The following is a 20291-nucleotide window of genomic DNA, read 5'->3' on the forward strand; positions in this document are numbered from 1 at the left end:
TAAGTTCACAGACAAGTCCTTCAACAATAAGTAAATGTTTAAAGAAAATTATGTATACAAATTTTGTGATTTCTGTAGATTCTGAATAATAATGACTATTCTTTTATTTCCAACTATACCAAGAATGGCAGAAGAACCAGAGGAAATTGAAAGATTTGAAGAAATGTAGTCAGTGTAAGTAATATTAAGTAATTTTGTTGTTTGGGGGGTGTTTCCCTAAATGAGCTGGTTACCTCCAAACGGGACGACAGTCATCGATGTTGAGAAGGCCTCCGTCGCTGACTCGCGAGGACGGGCGGCATAGATGTTCGCAAGCGACCTACGACAGCTACAGGCTTCCTGCCTATGCCCGTAGAAGAGGACTTTGAGATATCATGCTGAAATTTTCTGGAGATTATCTGGTTTTATTTTTTGGGAGCAGTCCACATGAAAACAGGATGCAGCCAAACTAAAGATACGCTCACTGGTAGAAGTGTGAGGATGGGTAATACCCATTGAAGTAGATTGTTTAATTGATTGTTTCTTTCTGATGTCCCTGTTGAAGAAGCAGAAAAATAGAAAAAAAGAGAGGGAAAATGTCAAATATACTTGGTATACAACAAAGAAACCCTTTTATTTTATTGCGGTTCTTCATAATTAAGTTCACAGACAAGTCCTTCAACAATAAGTAAATGTTTAAAGAAAATTATGTATACAAATTTTGTGATTTCTGTAGATTCTGAATAATAATGACTATTCTTTTATTTCCAACTATACCAAGAATGGCAGAAGAACCAGAGGAAATTGAAAGATTTGAAGAAATGTAGTCAGTGTAAGTAATATTAAGTAATTTTGTTGTTTGGGGGGTGTTTCCTTAAATTAGCTGGTTACCTCCAAACGGGACGACAGTCATCGATGTTGAGAAGGCCTCCGTCGCTGACTCGCGAGGACGGGCGGCATAGATGTTCGCAAGCGACCTACGACAGCTACAGGCTTCCTGCCTATGCCTGTAGAAGAGGACTTTGAGATATCATGCTGAAGTTTTCTGGAGATTATCTGGTTTTATTTTTTGGGAGCAATCCACATGAAAACAGGATGCAGCCAAACTAAAGATACGCTCACTGGTAGAAGTGTGAGGATGGGTAATACCCATTGAAGTAGATTGTTTGATTGATTGTTTCTTTCTGATGTCCCTGTTGAAGAAGCAGAAAAATAGAAAAAAAGAGAGGGAAAATGTCAAATATACTTGGTATACAACAAAGAAACCCTTTTATTTTATTGTGGTTCTTCATAATTAAGTTCACAGACAAGTCCTTCAACAATAAGTAAATGTTTAAAGAAAATTATGTATACAAATTTTGTGATTTCTGTAGATTCTGAATAATAATGACTATTTCTTTTATTTCCAACTATACCAAGAATGGCAGAATAACCAGAGGAAATTGAAAGATTTGAAGAAATGTAGTCAGTGTAAGTAATATTAAGTAATTTTGTTGTTTGGGGGTGTTTCCTTAAATAAGCTGGTTACCTCCAAACGGGACGACAGTCATCGATGTTGAGAAGGCCTCCGTCTCTGACTCGCGAGGACGGGCGGCATAGATGTTCGCAAGCGACCTACGACAGCTACAGGCTTCCTGCCTTTGCCTGTAGAAGAGGATTTTGAGATATCATGCTGAAGTTTTCTGGAGATTATCTGGTTTTATTTTTTGGGAGCAATCCACATGAAAAAAAGGTGCAGCCAAACTAAAGATACGCTCACTGGTAGAAGTGTGAGGATGGGTAATACCCATTGAAGTAGATTGTTTAATTGATTGTTTCTTTCTGATGTCCCTGTTGAAGAAGCAGAAAAATAGAAAAAAAGAGAGGGAAAATGTCAAATATACTTGGTATACAACAAAGAAACCCTTTTATTTTATTGCGGTTCTTCATAATTAAGTTCACAGACAAGTCCTTCAACAATAAGTAAATGTTTAAAGAAAATTATGTATACAAATTTTGTGATTTCTGTAGATTCTGAATAATAATGACTATTCTTTTATTTCCAACTATACCAAGAATGGCAGAAGAACCAGAGGAAATTGAAAGATTTGAAGAAATGTAGTCAGTGTAAGTAATATTAAGTAATTTTGTTGTTTGGGGGGTGTTTCCTTAAATTAGCTGGTTACCTCCAAACGGGACGACAGTCATCGATGTTGAGAAGGCCTCAGTCGCTGACTCGCAAGGACGGGCGGCATAGATGTTCGCAAGCGACCTACGACAGCTACAGGCTTCCTGCCTATGCCTGTAGAAGAGGACTTTGAGATATCATGCTGAAGTTTTCTGGAGATTATCTGGTTTTATTTTTTGGGAGCAATCCACATGAAAACAGGATGCAGCCAAACTAAAGATATGCTCACTGGTAGAAGTGTGAGGATGGGTAATACCCATTGAAGTAGATTGTTTAATTGATTGTTTCTTTCTGATGTCCCTGTTGAAGAAGCAGAAAAATAGAAAAAAAGAGAGGGAAAATGTCAAATATACTTGGTATACAACAAAGAAACCCTTTTATTTTATTGCGGTTCTTCATAATTCAGTTCACAGACAAGTCCTTCAACAATAAGTAAATGTTTAAAGAAAATTATGTATACAAATTTTGTGATTTCTGTAGATTCTGAATAATAATGACTATTTCTTTTATTTCCAACTATACCAAGAATGGCAGAAGAACCAGAGGAAATTGAAAGATTTGAAGAAATGTAGTCAGTGTAAGTAATATTAAGTAATTTTGTTGTTTGGGGGTGTTTCCTTAAATAAGCTGGTTACCTCCAAACGGGACGACAGTCATCGATGTTGAGAAGGCCTCCGTCTCTGACTCGCGAGGACGGGCGGCATAGATGTTCGCAAGCGACCTACGACAGCTACAGGCTTCCTGCCTTTGCCTGTAGAAGAGGATTTTGAGATATCATGCTGAAGTTTTCTGGAGATTATCTGGTTTTATTTTTTGGGAGCAATCCACATGAAAAAAAGGTGCAGCCAAACTAAAGATACGCTCACTGGTAGAAGTGTGAGGATGGGTAATACCCATTGAAGTAGATTGTTTAATTGATTGTTTCTTTCTGATGTCCCTGTTGAAGAAGCAGAAAAATAGAAAAAAAGAGAGGGAAAATGTCAAATATACTTGGTATACAACAAAGAAACCCTTTTATTTTATTGCGGTTCTTCATAATTAAGTTCACAGACAAGTCCTTCAACAATAAGTAAATGTTTAAAGAAAATTATGTATACAAATTTTGTGATTTCTGTAGATTCTGAATAATAATGACTATTCTTTTATTTCCAACTATACCAAGAATGGCAGAAGAACCAGAGGAAATTGAAAGATTTGAAGAAATGTAGTCAGTGTAAGTAATATTAAGTAATTTTGTTGTTTGGGGGGTGTTTCCTTAAATTAGCTTGTTACCTCCAAACGGGACGACAGTCATCGATGTTGAGAAGGCCTCCGTCGCTGACTCGCGAGGACGGGCGGCATAGATGTTCGCAAGCGACCTACGACAGCTACAGGCTTCCTGCCTATGCCTGTAGAAGAGGACTTTGAGATATCATGCTGAAGTTTTCTGGAGATTATCTGGTTTTATTTTTTGGGAGCAATCCACATGAAAACAGGATGCAGCCAAACTAAAGATACGCTCACTGGTAGAAGTGTTAGGATGGGTAATACCCATTGAAGTAGATTGTTTAATTGATTGTTTCTTTCTGATGTCCCTGTTGAAGAAGCAGAAAAATAGAAAAAAAGAGAGGGAAAATGTCAAATATACTTGGTATACAACAAAGAAACCCTTTTATTTTATTGCGGTTCTTCATAATTAAGTTCACAGACAAGTCCTTCAACAATAAGTAAATGTTTAAAGAAAATTATGTATACAAATTTTGTGATTTCTGTAGATTCTGAATAATAATGACTATTCTTTTATTTCCAACTATACCAAGAATGGCAGAAGAACCAGAGGAAATTGAAAGATTTGAAGAAATGTAGTCAGTGTAAGTAATATTAAGTAATTTTGTTGTTTGGGGGGTGTTTCCTTAAATTACCTGGTTATCTCCAAACGGGACGACAGTCATCGATGTTGAGAAGGCCTCAGTCGCTGACTCGCAAGGACGGGCGGCATAGATGTTCGCAAGCGACCTACGACAGCTACAGGCTTCCTGCCTATGCCTGTAGAAGAGGACTTTGAGATATCATGCTGAAGTTTTCTGGAGATTATCTGGTTTTATTTTTTGGGAGCAATCCACATGAAAACAGGATGCAGCCAAACTAAAGATATGCTCACTGGTAGAAGTGTGAGGATGGGTAATACCCATTGAAGTAGATTGTTTAATTGATTGTTTCTTTCTGATGTCCCTGTTGAAGAAGCAGAAAAATAGAAAAAAAGAGAGGGAAAATGTCAAATATACTTGGTATACAACAAAGAAACCCTTTTATTTTATTGCGGTTCTTCATAATTCAGTTCACAGACAAGTCCTTCAACAATAAGTAAATGTTTAAAGAAAATTATGTATACAAATTTTGTGATTTCTGTAGATTCTGAATAATAATGACTATTCTTTTATTTCCAACTATACCAAGAATGGCAGAAGAACCAGAGGAAATTGAAAGATTTGAAGAAATGTAGTCAGTGTAAGTAATATTAAGTAATTTTGTTGTTTGGGGGGTGTTTCCTTAAATGAGCTGGTTACCTCCAAACGGGACGACAGTCATCGATGTTGAGAAGGCCTCCATCGCTGACTCGTGAGGACGGGCGGCATAGATGTTCACAAGCGACCTACGACAGCTACAGGCTTCCTGCCTATGCCTGTAGAAGAGGACTTTGAGATATCATGCTGAAGTTTTCTGGAGATTATCTGGTTTTATTTTTTGGGAGCAATCCACATGAAAAGAGGGTGCAGCCAAACTAAAGATATGCTCACTGGTAGAAGTATGAGGATGGGTAATACCCATTGAAGTAGATTGTTTGATTGATTGTTTCTTTCTGATGTCCCTGTTGAAGAAGCAGAAAAATAGAAAAAAAGAGAGGGAAAATGTCAAATATACTTGGTATACAACAAAGAAACCCTTTTATTTTATTGCGGTTCTTCATAATTAAGTTCACAGACAAGTCCTTCAACAATAAGTAAATGTTTAAAGAAAATTATGTATACAAATTTTGTGATTTCTGTAGATTCTGAATAATAATGACTATTTCTTTTATTTCCAACTATACCAAGAATGGCAGAAGAACCAGAGGAAATTGAAAGATTTGAAGAAATGTAGTCAGTGTAAGTAATATTAAGTAATTTTGTTGTTTGGGGGGTGTTTCCTTAAATTAGCTGGTTACCTCCAAACGGGACGACAGTCATCGATGTTGAGAAGGCCTCCGTCGCTATCTCGCGAGGAATAGATGTTCGCAAGCGACCTACGACAGCTACAGGCTTCCTGCCTATGCCTGTAGAAGAGGACTTTGAGATATCATGCTGAAGTTTTCTGGAGATTATCTGGTTTTATTTTTTGGGAGCAATCCACATGAAAAGAGGATTCAGCCAAACTAAAGATACGCTCACTGGTAGAAGTGTGAGGATGGGTATTACCCATTGAAGTAGATTGTTTAATTGATTGTTTCTTTCTGATGCCCCTGTTGAAGAAGCAAAAACATAGAAAAAAAGAGAGGGAAAATGTCAAATATACTTGGTATACAACAAAGAAACCCTTTTATTTTATTGCGGTTCTTCATAATCAAGTTCACAGACTAGTCCTTGAAGAATTAGAAAATATTTAAGCTTGAAAAGGGGTCATCCTGAACTGTAAACTTAGATAATATGTATGTTTTTTGGTTTTTTTTTTTTTGAATTATGAATACAAATTTGATAATTTCTGTAGATTCTGAATAATATCTTTATTTCCAATTATACCAATGATGGCAGAACCAGCAGAAAGTGAAAGACTTGAAGAAATATAGTCAATGTATGTGAATTCTATATAGAGATATGTTTGGTTAGCTCTATCAGTTCTTATGTAAGTGAAAATGTGTTTGCTAAAAAAGGACATACAATTTTTGTAATTCAAATTTCAAATTTACATAAGGAAAATATTTTCATATTCTTTTTCCATTTTTTATATATTTAATGCATCATAATTGTCAGATTGTAGAACAATATAAACCTTGAATTGAAATTTCTTTAAACTGATGGTTAAAAGAAATAATTTGATCTGAAAAAAGTTTGCTATAGAAAACAAATATCAAATGATCATTTCAGAAATACATTGCGCTTCAAGTGCTGCATCTTTACTAACATTTAACATGGTTGTGTGTTGAGGTAATTCTGATTGGTCAGGTTTTATTGTCTTGTTTCTTGCTTTTGTTCTATGGATGGTTTAGTGGTTTCTATGTATTCAGGATATGGTGTGTGTGGTATTCAAAGGGATCTTTAATGTAATTCTGAAATGATATACTGTAAATTCAGAAATTATTGCGAGGTTTTTATTAATGCGAATAATGCGACTTGGTGAGCATCGTAATAATAAGAACTCGCATTTGAAAACTAAACTATAGATCTGTATGTAGATTTTTCTAAAATCGCAATAATTAAACTCGCATTCTTGTCCATTTTTGAAAAATCGCAATAATAAATGCACACAATAATTTCTGAATTTACAGTACATTCGATATTTGATAGTTATTGAAATGGAAAAGACCAATATTAGCTTATTAAGCTTTTAATTTTGTTTATAATTTTCAAAATGAAGTTAAAAAACATTTTAAATCAAAAACTTATGGTATTTGACACATTATGATGCATCGGATATCGAAAAATGAAAAAAAAAGCATTCTGAATATTCAATTAAATTTAAGCACTCAAGTAAAAGTTGATTTTGTACGTTATATTAAATTGAATTTAAGCACAAGTTGACAAAATTTAAAAAGTATATAATTACATTGGCTTTTTATCTAGTTCTGAAAAGACAAGATGACTACGAAGGAAAACCTGCAGTAAAAATAATATTTAATAAGTCTAATGTGAATGATGTGGGTACTTCACATATTTTTTATTGTTTTGATCAAAAATTAAAAATACTGATATCTATAATTTCCAATACTTTCATTCAGTCATCTGAAACTATCATCTTCCAGTAATCTTTATTATTTACACATGAATTATCTCAAACCTTGGGTTAATTTTCAGCCTTGACCTTCAATACTAGGCTGTCATCTATATTTTCTCCATACATTAGATGAAACATTTATTTGGGTGTTATTTTAAAATTAAACTTGTGTATGAATCTCATTGTAAATAGTTCCTTAAACCATTTAACATTGTGAATGTTGAAAATGTTACATAACCATTCTAAAAAAATACCCCAGGTTTAAAATTCAAAATTTGAAGAACTGTAGATTCTACCTTTGAATCGAATGTGAGATGACATTTCTCCACTTTAAACAGTTAATTTTTTTTAATTTAAAAGTGAGGCTTGAAATTTTAAAGTTTCACTTTGTTTACAACATTTTCTCCACTTGCCAAGTTAAGGGCATACAATACAATTTAGATCCTAAGGTGATATTTTGACGAAAGTTTGCATACAAGCTATTTGTCACCTAGTCAATTGAAATATGTAATAAAATATATACCTTCATGTGCTACTTTTAGAGAGAAATGAAGTTCCTTCAGTGTAGGCAATAACTAGACGTTTTTTAACTATGTCTATTATATGTGTATAAGTATTTATATATCAGATGTCTGCTAACTAGTCTATTGTTATTATTTAGAGCAGAGTTCTAGATAATAGTTTTAAAGGGTGGAAGAAATTGTGGGTTACAACCAACTTTTCGGAAATTTTCAAAATATTGGATATGTTTTAACGCACATGTACTTAATATATTATAATAATCCAGTAAATCATCATGATCGGAAAAAAGAAATTAATGTGAGAAAATAAATAAATATTTTTGTGACAAACTGTATATTATTAAATATTGTGAATGAAGTAGACATTTCAGTTATTCAAATGGACTGGATTTTGATAGCATAAAAACCAATGTTGAAAAACACTTAAAAAAAGCAGTAAGGAATCAATAGCAGCTCCAAGGAAGATGGTTAAATAGATCTTCAATCAAGTCTGATAATTTACCATGAACGAAATCAGGCAAGTTTATTTAAGCCATACAATTTTTATAGATTCTATAGAAATGAACATGTACGTAAAAGTACACAAGACAACAAACAATAAAATTATTTTTATCTTTCTCATAACACCAATAACGAGTTCATTTACCATTTTCATATATTTTATAATAAGTTCCGAGGTACAGGAAAGCAATTATAATATCAAATTATTTCATCTTTAAGGGGAGACAAGTACAACAAACAAACAATAATGTTTCATTCAATGGGAGATTACTCAGATAATTTTTGTGCAGTTGGCATTAAAATCAAATCTTTTTCCAGCTCTTAAATTCCTACAGACAAGACTGATGCTATATTATTGGGTAGTAAGAAACGGAAAAACTTTTATAAAGTTTAAGGCGGATCATAGTTTAATTAAATTGGAAAAATATATAATTTGTGTCAATTTTAATTCCTTTTAGGTTATTTCTGGGACATGTTTCATGGTATTAGGAGTAAGGCTTGGAGGCCTACCACAGCTAAGATATAAGTACGTTTATAATTTCCTTTTTTGAAACAAATGATATGTTCGTTATACTATAAAAAAAAAATAAAGTGAAAATAATGTGTCCTGAGGATTGAAAAAATATGTAATCAGTATCGTTATAGGTTACAATAAACCTTTATAAATGTAAGGAGATGTGGTATGATTGCCAATGAGAGAACTATCCACCAAACTTTAAATGAAGTGGATGTAATAAATTATGCAACCGAACGGCTTCAACAATGAGAAAAACCCATACTGTATAGTCTGTTATAAAAGGCCTGACATGAAAAAATGTGAAACAATTCAATAGAGGAAACTAATGGTCTAATTTATCACAACAATTTACAAAAAACAAATATGACAGACATGAACCAAATACAACAACTGAACAACAGGCTCCTGACTTGCAACTGAATAGGTCAGATTATATTTTTTTAAATCAAAATGGAGGCAAGATTATTTTAAAAAATAATAAAACCCAGCCCTATAAATCTGAGCAAGATTTCAATCTAAAAATCAACTACCCGGTATCTAAAGTCTGTAGGGGGCCTCGGTGGCCAATTGGTCTAAGTAGTTCTACTACTGTAATCACTAGCCAGTCAACACTGAGGTTGTGAGTTCGAACACCGCTCGTGTAGGTTCACTCGACTCCAATCTTAATTGACTAGGATTGTCAGTTTTCCTATCGAAGGTCGTGGTTTTCTCCGGGCACTCTGGCTTCCTCCACCAATAAAAACTGGCCGCCATGAAATAGCCCAAATGTGGCGCTTAAAAGTGGCGTTAAAACACCAACAATCAATCAATCTAAAGTCTGTATCTCAAAGCGCTACTATTGGCACTTATTGGGAAATTAATTGTATTTTGCAATCTATATGACTGAATGTGAATAACCCAATTGATTACATGGAAGTCTTAAACTTTTGTATTCTTGGGTTGTTGACTGCCTCAGTGGTCTTCTGGTAGCGTCTTCACCTCGAGTGAGGGAGGTCGTGGGTTCAAACCCCGGCGGGGTCAAACCAAAGACTTCAAAATTGGTATTTGCTGCTTCTCCCCTAACACATTAAGGAGTAAGAGCGAAGACTGGTCAGCTCGGAGTTAGAATGATATGTCCAGGTAAGGTGACATGTCTTCCTGCAGACTGTTACCTTTTAAACAAGCACCTTAAAAATCTGGCTCAGCGTGTCAGTTTAGTACAAAGTAGGGTAAATATTCATATTACATTAACATGTTCTCGTCATAAATATGCATATCAATTTGCCGGTGGACTTTAAGCAGCTATCATTTATCATCATCATCATCTTGGGTTGCTGTAAAACTATGTTTTCCTGGCATATCCTTTAACTTAAATCATATATAATCTATTTCTATATATACATACAACATACCAATTGAAGTTCTTAACAAATTTGAATGTTTAAACATTATATTTTTCAGGTTAGCTTTCAGTTTGTTCATAAGGATTGAGACTGGAAATGACAATTGAAGCAGACTTTTAAGGTAAGATTTTTAAAAACACTTTTCCCATTTGAATAGTATTTTTTGGGGCCCTTTATAGCTTGTTGTTTGATGTGAGCCAATGCTCCGTGTTGAAGGCCGTACTTTGACCTATAATGGTTTACTTTTATAAATTACTTGGATGGAGAGTTGTCTCATTGGCACTCATACCACATCTTCCTATATCTATTTTAAGGTAAGATATAAACTCAACATAGATTTATGAATTTCTAATCTCAGATCATGTAAATGTCCTATTTTATTGAATCATATATAGATGAAGATTTTATTATACCCAATGCAATGCAGTTGCGTAGGGTATAATGTTTTTGACCCCTCCGTCTGTCAGTCAGTCTGTCTGTCTGTCAGTCCTGTTCTTGTCATTGCAACTCCTTTGAAACCACACCACAGAATTTCATGAAACTTTGTAGTTAATGAGGAAATACTATGTTGATGTGCATATTGACAGGAAATTACATTTCAATTTTTTCTAGGAATTATGCCCCTTTGAACTTAGAATTTTGGCATATACTGCTGTAATAGTTTGTCATAGCAACTCCTCTGAAACTGCACAACAGAATTTCATGAAACTTTGTAGTTAATGAGGACATAATATGTAGATGTGCATATCCACAAAAAAAAATTATCAGGACTTTATTAGGAGTTATGAGTCTCTGAACTTAGGAATCTGTTGAGATTTTGTTTGCCCAGTGACAATGTGGGAACGTGGGGTATGTGAGCGTGTTCACACAAAGGTTCTTTAATTGTATTTATAATTGCCTTGGTGTTCTCATGGTAGAATTTGTCTTTAGTACAAGAGGTCATGATTTCAATCCCAACCTGGGTCAAACCAAAGAATTGAAAATTGGTATTTGCTGCTTCTCCCCTAATCATGCCTCATTTAGGAGTAAGAGCAAAGACTGGTCAGCTCTTAGTCGGAATAAAGTGTCCAGGTAGGGTGACATGTCTTCTTGTGGACTGTTACCTTGTGAACTAGCACATAAAAATGTAGCTCAGCGTGTCTACCTAGTACAAAGCAGTTTTTATATTCACATTGCTTTTGCATGTTCTTGTCCTGCATGTAATTTGTCATTGAACAGCCATCTTGTATTTCAATGTTAATAATAATTCTGTATAAAAGATCTGAAGAGAGGTGTCGAGATAATTAAATACTGGAAAACAAAATTCTAAAGTTTGTTATTACCGAATTCAGGCTTTTATATAGTACGCTGTTTTATTCTCCAAAATTGAACCTGCCAGACAGGGGTGCGGACTATAGAGTATGACAATCAAGAAATTAGTGTAAAAATCAATTTTGCGAGGATTGTTTACATTCCACCATGTTTGGTATTGAAATTGTAGAGGGCGCTCTTATAATTTTCAAAACTAATAATTTTACCTAATCCATATTAATATGTAATTTTTATTCAATATCAAATATAAACTGTTAAATTTCAAAATTAAATGATTCTAGTTTCTTTTCACTACATTGCTTAAAATAAACTGGAATCTGCTTGAATTTAACAGAACGAAAAAAGTGTAGTAGTCAACTGGGAACCAGCTTATGCATAATGATAAGCTGGTTCTCGGCTGACTTCTACACTTTGTTCATAAACAGCTGGTGAGATCTGATATATTGTAGAATCTAATTAGTCATGAGACTTTTTCCATCATCCAATCAAATCACGTGTATTATACCGCAATTCCCATTGTAAACATGAAATTTTATTTTATGCTACAATCCAAGAAATGTTATCGCAAATCAACTAATAAAGATTGAAAGAATATTCTGTTTTTCAAACCATCAATATTGTGGAAAAATTTTTCATTGGCTAAAATTTACTGTCAAATCCACAGTGGACATATCGTAATAGCCTTCAGTTCGAAAGTTTTCATTTTGTATGATGTCATGTTTACCATGAAGTTTATGTGCCCAAATCATTCATGGAGTTTAGCGGAATTTTATTTGATTTCAAATTGATGCCTTTTTTCAATATCTATTTTCTTTTTATAATGCATTCGTTACTTTAAATTTAGAATAGGAATTGATTTTATGCATTAATTTTATGCTTTATGCAACAAGAAACAAATTGTTTTGTTTACATTTTCCGATATTGTATGTTGCTATGTAACAAAGTACTGTCAAATCTCGTTAAAATCTCCAGGGCAAATCTATTAAGTACAGATTTTCCGTACACTCACCATATTTATTTTCATTTACACATGCTATTCGAACTTTGTAGGTAATAAGGACATACTATGTAGATGTGCATATCGACAGGAAATTATGATTCAATTTTTTTTCTAGGAGTTATGCCCCTTTGCACGTATTGGCCTCAATATACTACTGCAACAGTTTGTCATCGCAACTCCTCTGAAACTACACAACAGAATTTCATGAAACTTTGTAGATAAGGACATATTATGTAGACGTGCATATCGACAGGAAATTATGATTCAATTTTTTTTTCTAGGACTTATGCCCCTTTGCACTTATTGGCCTCAATATACTACTGCAACAGTTTTTCATCGCAAGTCCTCTAATACTACATAACATAATTTCATGAAACTTTGTAGATTATAAGGACATAATATGTAAATGTGCATATCCATAAGAAATTTTTATCAGTTGACTTTTGATGGAATTATGAGTCTTTGAACTTAGGAATCTGTAAGATTTTGTTTACCCAGTGACAATGTGGGGGCATGGTATATGTGAGCATGCTCACTAAGGTTCTTTAATTTTAACACTCATGAAGTGTTCTAGAATTATTTACAAGCATTTTCAACTTATATTTGATGATGGAAAACAGGTTTTACCATGAAAATACCGCAAACGATCACACACGATTTGAAATTACGGGAGTTTCATCAGATGTTTTCTAACAACTATTTTAATTATATTATTCTTTGGTGCAGTGAAATAAACAACAAATACTGTCTGTCAATAATTTAATTTTAAATTAAAATAACTCAAATAACACATAGCTGTGATGCAAATAATGCAGATAGTCATGACATGAAAAAAACATTGTCGTCATTGGCTTTTCATTGGTTGACAATGTTATATTCTCACAGCTATAATGTCACATAGCTGTGAAAATATGAAAGATCAATTGAAGCACCGATAGATTTCTTTAACAAGTATGTGTAATTTTAAAATATACTGTTTTGTTAAAGAAATCTATCGTGCTTGGATTGATCTGTAAAAGGAATATTTCAAACAAGTATATTTTTTTTATTTGATTATAGGCTGATGTAATGACAATGATTTCATGGTGTTGGGAGTAAAAATTGGAGATCTGATACTGCTAACATGTTGGTAGGTATACAAACTTTTTTTAATCTATAACTGTTTGATGTCAATTTAATAATGGTTCAGGTATCACAAAAGATTGAATTACATGGGGGGATTCAGCTCCAGAGGAAAAAGGGTACATAATTGTCTTAAATAGTAAACATATTGCCAATCTTAGAAAGAGAAATCATTTTTGACGTTTTTTATATTTGTCTATTTGTTTTAAACTGAATACCCATTGGATTTTGTGAGTAATAGTGAACCACAAATTTAAATGTTCAGCAAGTACCAATTTTCTATCAACTTTCAATCAAATATCCACAGAAATCCAATTTTTCCTCAATCCCCATGAAAATAAATGAATCAACAGAAATCAGATGTTTTCCTCAATCCCCACTAAAATCAATGAATCCACAGTAGATTATTTTGAAGGATTTAAATAACTGATTCCACTTTGTATTACAGGTTAGCATCACAGCTTGTCCATAGGGATACTGACTAGGGTAGCATTTGGATCTGTTTTAAGGTGAGAATATATTTATTCCTCCACATACACATTTAATTAATTCATGTAATCTTGTGGACAGTTTAAATTTCTATAAATCTTTATTGTCATCTTTATATTTTCTACTGCAACCTTAATAGATGTAAATCAGATGTTTTTATAGTTTAGAAGGTTTATAGCCCTTTTTAACTACTTTCTCTTATTCCATCTTTAAACTTTTACCTAATGACCATGTACTGAAACATCAAAGAGAATCATTGTTTTTGTATGTAATAGAGAATTGTGGTTACTTGAAAAGGGGAGATAACTTCACATTCATTTGCAATGAAAAGGCAAGTGCTGTTACAAAGACAAGATGTCTTAATTATATCAAAACTTTGCTTCTTATTCAGTTTTGAATTTCTATCAATACAAATTTCCAAAGAATTCATTTCGTTAGTCAATATATGGAGAAACAAAGTAAATGTGATAAAACTTGAAACAAACAATGAAAGTTTATCAAAATTGCCTGAATGATTTTATCGTGTGTAAATTTTTCAAATTTTCGGCTTAATAGCTTCTGCCCTTATCTGACACTCAATGAATGATTAATGCGATATTGGTAAAAGTGATTTTAACACCTTGAAAATCAAAATTGGTACATAATAAGATGACTCTCCATTTTAATATAACAAATTTAGCTGCACGATTTCTATTACAATATTTTTTGGTAAATCAATAAATTTGAATAGAAGACAAGTATTTTTACATACAACAATATCTGTCTATTTAAAAGAAAAATTGCCACTCAACTATTTAAACATTACCTAATTCATATATTTTAACATTACTTAATTATTATGAATTGTCAACAAAGAAATATAATTTTATTTCTTTTACAGGTGTGTTCCTGCTGCTGCCTTGTGTTGTCAGTCCTGTGGACAATAATAAGCATGCAAACCACATGATAAACTATATTGCTTTTTTGTTTAATAAAAACCTTAAATGATAATTCTGTAAGTCAAATGATTGATTTTTTAATGCTGTTATTTTTTTCCAATTGCTGTAAATTCACAATTTAGATTTTTAATGCTGTTATTTATTTTCTGATTACTGTAAATTAAAAAAAAATTTTTTTTATGCCCCACAAAGTGTAATGGGCATTAAGTTTTACCCTTGTCCGTCCGTAGGTCCCAAAGTTGGTTTCCGTTCTCTAACTTTAGTTTGCCTGAACCAAATGTTATGAAACTTACACACAATGCTTATTACCACAAAACACAGATAAAGTACAAATTTGGGTAGTTTCACTTTTACCATTGCTCAGTTATGTCCCTTTATAACTATATGATATTCAAGCGGGGGCAACCATCTGTGTCCCATGGACAAATTCCCCATTTATTTAATGCTTTTATTTATTCTCCAATTACTGAAAATTCAGATTTTTGATACATTTTATTTTACTGACAATTGCTACACCGGGATAGATTTTGCAAAAATAAAATTATATTTTAAATTTTGATAACACTAATTATTTGCAACATGTCCTTAAATGACAATGATTAATTTAACCTTTTGGTCTAATGTTTAACAATGCCAATCAATAAATTCTTGCAATTTTTTTTTTTAATTTACAGTATAAATATGTTTTCATTATTTATATATTCATGATATTATTGTACATTGTATTTTGCTTTATGATAAACAAAATTGTATAATAATTATTTGAGGAGTACAAGTGTACTGTTTTACAAAGCATCCATTAGACTTTCATCAGTTTACATAAATTAAGTCATGTACATACAAGTCTTGTTTTGTGAAATTGTCTCGACTTTGCTGTATAAAGTTTTCCTGTCAAAAACATTGTTGGCTAAACACCAAAGGGAATAATCAAAAAGCAGTCCCTCTAAAACAATAATTACAGTACTAAGCATTTGATGGAATGTCAAATTTGGTAAGTTGGTTGGGTTTTACATTTTTATACAATTCACCATTTCAGCATCTAATGCATTCTGAGTAGCATTTTCAAAAAGCAGACACCAAAATGTTTGTCTTGTATCTGTACCTTATTTATCTTTATAAACTTTCTGAAAGTTGAATTTATAGAATTAAAATACTTTTCTTACGGCTTTTGAATGCCATCCAATAAAATACACCAGTTTCCTCCAATAAAAGCTGATCACCATGATATAGTCGAAGGTTTCTGAAAGTGGCATTAAAAATACCAACAATGAAACAAACAGTACAAAAAAATTGCTAAAAATACATGGACCTGTTCAATGAGTTTTTCTGTGTGTGGGGAAGATTATCTGTTTATTTTTCCATCTCTAATTTTTCATTAAAAAATTTTCAGATTATCTTCAGTAACAAATGGCAGTGTGTACATATATTTTATTCTTTTTTGGAGTGGGAGAGCGGTCCAATTGAAACTTTAGAATTAAAATGATTAGACTTAAGGTAGCAAGCAAAATTTAGCAGCTTGTACCATAATTTTGTAATGTGAATGATAAGACGGTTTGAATATTTTTTATTATGTTGTACTTTTTTTTTTTTTAATACATGTAGTTGGGTCTCATTATGCATGAATTGTAATAACATTGATATTACTCATAGTAGCTCTGATTCTAGATACTGATATACTGGGGATTCATTATTATTCATGGGATACTTATTTTTCATTGATTTTGTCAGTATAGGTAACCCTCAGTAGACCTTGGCATGAGATACCTACTTTATATATTGGCTTGCAGACTTTGGCATGAGATACCCACTTTATATATAGGCGTGCAGTCTTTGGCATGAGATACCCACTTTATATTTAAGCTTACATGCAGACTTTGGCATGAAATACCCACTTTATATATAAGCTTACATGCAGACTTTGGCATGAGATACCCACTTTATATATAGGCTTGCATGCAGACTTTGGCATGATATACCCACTTTATATATAGGCCTGTATGCAGACTTTAGCATGAAATACCCACTTTATATATAGGCTTACATGCAGACTTTGGCATGAAATATCCACTTTAAATATAGGCTTACGTCATGCAGACTTTGGCATGAAATACCCACTTTATATATAGGCTTACATGCAGACTTTGGCATGAAATACCCACTTTATATATAGGCTTACATGCATACTTGGGCATGAAATACCCACTTCATATATAGGCTTGTATGCAGACTTTGGCATGAAATACCCACTTTATATATAGGCTTACATGCATACTTTGGCATGAAATACCCACTTCATATATAGGCTTGTATGCAGACTTTTGCATGAAATACCCACTTTATATATAGGCTTACATGCAGACTTTGGCATGAAATCAAATTTCCAGGAATGTAGAGACTATTCTCTCAATCCACAAAAATTGGTATCTGCGAAATACACCTCAAATAAACAATTTAATTCAGATATTTGTCACCTGTTTACTGTAGTTTTTACAATATTTGTCTTTGTATAAGAATTCTATTGTATTGTTTGAAATGCTGTTTTTTTAAAGTATGAGACAAACTCTGGATTCATGTTTTTGTTGTTGAAATCTATAAATTCTTATATATTTAGTGTTAAGTAAAGGAAAGCCTCAAATTTATATATCTAACTCACAGGCACTTGTCTCAGAATTTTTTTCCCTATATACCTTAATATAAATTGTTATATTAAGGTATAAAGGAAAAAAAATTCTGAGACAAGTGCCAGTGATCTAACTCCAAAAATAAACTGTTACTTTGATAATGGCCAATGAATACAATATACAGTTACTGTATCTCAAAATAGATATTAATTTCTATAAAACAGTCTAAGAACTGGCATTGTTGTGATATAGCCTGTATGCCCTGACATCATCAGGTGTTCAGCAATCATCAGTCAATCTAAGAGCTGGTGTCCAAGAAATTAGAATGAATCCACGGTACTGTCTTTATTTAGTATAATTGTTATATTTTCCCTATGATACATGACCCAAATGTTGATATATACAGTGCATAGGAGTAAACTAAAAAAATGGGGGGAAGGGGAGCAATCTTTTGAAAGTAACTAGCAAATAAAGAACAAAACAAGTTCATTTTCATTTTCTATTTTCATTTTTTTGGCAAAAAAGGGGGGGGGGGGGGGGGGGGGGGGGGGCGTCCCCCCTTGTCCCCTGCCTTCTACACCAGTGATATATATACATAGTGGCCAAAAGCTTATTATTAATTAGTATTTCTTTGATAATTATATTTGATTTACATTTGAAGCAGATTGTCTTGTTTAATTTAAGTATTTTTTATCATGATGCATAATAATGATATAGATGAATAAATTTGTAAATAAAAGTTTTTTTAGAGATCCATCTTATTTTATTATGGATGACAGTTGAAGGAGGAAGAAGTCTCTTTTGTAAGTGATATGCAGTTTTCTCCCAATGATATTCATATAACTTACTGATAAACAGGGAGTTTTGAAATACCTTCTCGTTTCTAGAAATTATAGCAGTATTTAAGATAAAAATTTCAGATCGCTTCACATTCTAGCATATTCTTTTTAAGCATCAAATTACCATCATGCTAAAGACCTTAAGGAGAACACTGGATATGTGACAGTGCTTTTTAATTCCATCACTATGTGTCTATCGTCATCACTCTTTAACTTTTTAGAAATTTTCCCAACTACTTAGCTTGATCTAACCGAAAATGACACAGCATAGGAATTACCATGCCTGTCTGTAAGTTGTGTCTGTCAAAACTTTAAAATGCCTTGAAAGAAAGTAATATACTTGGTATAATTGGTGCACATCACCTCATGGTTGTTTAGTTAGAATGTGTCTGCACGGTCAAGGTCAAACAGTTTTAACTATTGAGCCCCACTCCAAGCATTTGAATGCTTTGCAAGATATTAATGATACTACATAATATCTCCCCTAACCAGAAGATGTGGTAAATAAGGTGGTAATGACTTGTCTGCAAGGTCAAGGTCAATACTTTCTAAATGAAGATGTATACATGGGACAGGAGGTATCATTTTGGGCCTTCACTTGGTCAAGAATTTGTGAAGTGAGATCTATACAAATCCTTCACTTGGTACGATTGATGCTGAACCATCTCGGATGGCGTGTAGAAAATAATTAGAATGTCCGTCTGCAAGGTCAAGGTCACAACATTTGAACTTTTTGAAGGATATCGGTGATATGTTTGCCCACCACCAATGGGTGTTGTGTTTAGTTCAAGGTTAATAGGTTGTATTAAGATGAATATAAGGGACAGCTAGTAGCTATCTTTTTGTGAACTTTACAGTATCTGTAGTCTGATCCTGGGATACAAAAATTATTCAAAGCTTTTAGGTTTGAAGGTAAAAGTAACGCAACCTTTGTTTTGTTTTAAACATTGAAAAGTCTAGCAGTATTAAATATCATTACAAGTTCATCGATTGGTTAAGACTAATAAAACCCTGAACAAGCAATAAGAAAAATCTTAAGTCTTTATCCTCCCTGGGACATATTATATTTAAGAGTCCCAGATCCTACAGAACCTCCTCTTTGTTGAATGCTCAGGGATTCTTCATTGTGAAAGGTCGTGGATTCGAACCCCAAACCAGAGAATTGAAAAAACGAGCGAAAGATGCCAAAGGGCTATTCAAACTTGCAAGTCGAAAACAAACTGACAATGCCATGGCAAAAAATTACTACTGAAAGACACACACTAACCCGAATAATTCAGTCGTGATATACACACTGTAACTTGAATATCTCTATATATATATTTCATTAATAATTATTTTGAAATGTTCATGGATATCCTATATACAGAATGTTGTGCTCAATGCACTATGTTTTTTAATCTCAATAGTAGTGATAAAGTTTAGAAAATTGATAACTATCAAGCCAGCAACATAAGGCTTTTGATTAAATGAATGCTATTTTTATCCCAAAAATCTTTTCTCTCCATAAATGTGCAGTTCAGGAACCTTCAGTTGGCAGTGCCAAAGATGTGGTATAATTGCCAATGAGACAACTCTCCACCAGAGATCAAATGACATAGCAGTTAACAGCTATAGGCCATGGTACAGTCTTCAACAATGAGCAGGGGCCTTGGTGGCCGAGTGGTCGAAGTAGTTACTACTGTAATCACTAGCCAGTCAACACTGAGGTTGTGAGTTCGAACCCCGCTTGTGCGGGTGCACTTGACTCCAATCTTAATTGACTAGGATTGTCAGTTTTCCTATCGAAGGTCGTGGTTTTCTCTGGGCACTCCGGCTTCCTCCACCAATAAAAACTGGGTGCCATGAAATAGCCCAAAAGCGGTGCTTAAAAGTGGCGTTAAAACACCAAAACTCAAAAAATCAAATCAACAATGAGCAAAACCCATACCGCATAGATAGCTGTAAAAGCCCCGAA

General features: G+C 33.2%; 1 long non-coding RNA gene across 1 annotated transcript; it reads left to right on the plus strand.

Annotated features, from left to right (window-relative positions):
- The first annotated feature begins 8568 nt into the window (after nt 1–8568).
- LOC127736188 (uncharacterized) lies at nt 8569–13945 on the plus strand. Its single transcript, XR_007998847.1, has 4 exons — nt 8569–8641; nt 10073–10135; nt 13385–13454; nt 13896–13945. It is a non-coding gene; the product is annotated as an uncharacterized LOC127736188 (long non-coding RNA).
- The last annotated feature ends 6346 nt before the right edge of the window (nt 13946–20291 follow it).

The sequence above is a fragment of the Mytilus californianus genome, unplaced genomic scaffold (assembly GCF_021869535.1).
Source record: "Mytilus californianus isolate M0D057914Y unplaced genomic scaffold, xbMytCali1.0.p SCAF_3, whole genome shotgun sequence".
Lineage (NCBI taxonomy): Eukaryota > Metazoa > Mollusca > Bivalvia > Mytilida > Mytilidae > Mytilus > Mytilus californianus.